Raw genomic sequence first — 2784 nt, forward strand, 5'->3', positions numbered from 1 at the left:
CACTTACTTCCTTTATTTATGATACCAAAGCGGCAGTCAGAAGCAGTGACGGCAGAGTCAAATGTTGAAGTGGGCGGGGTTAAACGTTTAACTCCGCCCACATTGAGGTCTGCGGGTCTGCAGTCAGGGGTACATGGAGGTGGTAGGCGTGTCCACAGAAACATGTATGTGAGGAGGCGTTCCCACTGATTGGCTGGTTAAGTGGCCGAGAAGAAAAAGAAAATAGCGCCATCTACAGGAACATCAGAGTACTGGACTCACTATTGATTGAACTCTAGTGGCTAAATGAGACAAAAGCAAAAGGCCTTTTTTGAGCCCTCCATGTGATAGAATATGGAAGCAAAAACTATCAATTAAAAGCATCTGACAGAAAGAAGTATGGACCAAAGTTTAACTACAAGCTAACAGTCTCCATTTGCCTCTGCTTCTTTAATATTCCTTCCCCTTTTGATATTTTTTCTCCGTCTTATGTGAGTGTGGTTGGTTCTTTCCTTGATCATCTACTGACCAGTCAGGCTCATTGCCTCTATCCAGGGAAGCCTCTGCTTTAACAGGCTTTGATGTATCCGGGAGCAGCTAACAAGTCATTCCTCTCTGAAGTGTATTAGCTGGAAATTGAGCCTTTTGATCTTTCCCTTCTTTAATTTAACCTTGTTTGTAGCTGTGGGACTTTGTCTGAAAGCAGACAGCATTTAATGGTATTTGCATTTCATTGACAGTGTTTGATTTAAACAGTTTTGAGTGTTAAACAACTTTGGTTTACTAAGACACTGATATTTAATACCTGCAGTTCATATATTTTATGCCTCAGTGAACTGACTTTGAAAATCTGGTTTGGTGTGTATTTTGTGTATTCAACTCCTCGTGAATACAGAATCACTGCCAAATTTTCAAATGGATGATCATGACTGGAATGAATTGATTAGCTTGGAACCTGTTCAGATATTACTGATCATGTGCCAACTTTAACTACACAAGCATGTAATTAATCATCTTCAAGATCAACAACAGCAGCAGTCACGTATAAGCAGTAGTGTGTGTGTGCCGTGTATTAATAAAGTCAGGAGCACAGAAGAGAAAACTCACTCATTTACTGCTGTAGAGGTATACCTGAAGACCTTTCCAGGGTAAAAGTTTACTTTTTAAGGTAAAAACAACAAATGTTAGTTTGATGAAGAATGACAAATAGCAAAAATAGCATTTTTTCCCTTCTCATTGAGGAAGAATTTAACAATCTCACAGCCTGAGGAAAGCAGCTGTCTTTAAGTCCGGTGGTATGGCAGCAGATGCTTTTGTACCTCCTCAACAGGCTGTGGCTCTTTTAGGATCCTATGGGCTCTATCCAGTCACCTCACAGATATAACTGATGCTGAGTACCAATGATGATCACAGTAAAGGAGGCCTGTGTGGTAATTTAACATTGAAAGTATAAAGACTTACACACATAACCAGTAACATTAGTGTTTACAAAAACCCATCTCTCTCTAGAAACATGCCACTAACAAATCAACACTCACTGAACACTTGATTGTGTGAAAATTACGCTCCTGGACGAGTGTTTGTAGTCTGTTCCAAATGGACTTGGCCTGTTTCCTCTGTCTCGAGCAGCACGATGACTGACAGCATGAGAGCTGCCAGTCAGACTGGTCGGATTCTGCTCACAGCATACTGAGAAAAAAATGTTTGACAAGGGTTGAAATATGTGGGCACTGGAATCATGAGTGCACGTAAACATATACAGAGACCAATGCTGTATAATCAGGTTTGGGGAGTAACTGATTACATGTAAAGGAGTTATGTTACCAGGATACAAAAAAAGGGAATTGTAACTGTGTGTTCAATAACCATTATCACAGCTGGAAGGAAGACTAAGCAACACTATACAATCAACAAGATCTGCCTTCCAGCTGTGGAAATGGTCTATAAGTGACTGCCTGAATTTGCTTCATGAAAAGACATTTTTCTCTAAAAACACACTGAAAAGACATATTTTAGATGCTTAAAATCTTCCTCATTTCTTAAATTACATTGTTCTGTTGCACATTCATATTTTTAAGCTCTGCAGTACAACCACAGTCTGATCTGTCGGCCAACTGGCGGTAATGAGGAAAGGTGCGAGTACTGCTCTCTTATTTTCCCCATGCACGTCTGAAGATTGAACTGGCATCCTTCTGGTCACAAGTCCACTTCCAACCTTACCTGATTATGGTGCTACATGAGAAGTCAGGGGATCACCAAAAACATCTAATAAATGTTGTTGTTGTTTCACTTCAAACCACAAATGTGAACCTCATGGTGGCGCTACATGGGAAGACAGAGGATCACTAAGGTCATTAAAGTCGTCGTATGTGCAGAGTTTGACACTAGAAGGATGTTTGCACATGTATCTGCTAAGAGTGGAAAGTTTCTCTGAGCTCATTGAAAATTAGATTTTAAGGGGCGGGTCCTATGGGCATGATTTGTGACATCACAAATAGTTTGTAGGTCAATCCTGGTCCAATATGCAACTTATACAAGTGTGATGTAGAAACCTGAAGCCACCAGTGCTCAAACACTGAGAATGGGCTTTAGAGGGAAGTAGGAGACATCTTGTGTACATTACAACAGGAAAACTATAGAAATTAACAAAATTAGCATATTCATAGATTCTTAATGAGGTCGAAGGAGTAGATTACTTTTTATGGATTTCAATGTGGAAGTCCTTATTGTTCCAGACAGACTATCTGTATATACTGTATGTCTTAAAGGTCCAGTGTGTCCAACATTTAGGATGTGGAGGATCTA

This window comes from Morone saxatilis, unplaced genomic scaffold, assembly GCF_004916995.1.
Source record: "Morone saxatilis isolate NCDOM2014 unplaced genomic scaffold, NCSU_SB_2.0 Contig23, whole genome shotgun sequence".
NCBI lineage: Eukaryota > Metazoa > Chordata > Actinopteri > Moronidae > Morone > Morone saxatilis.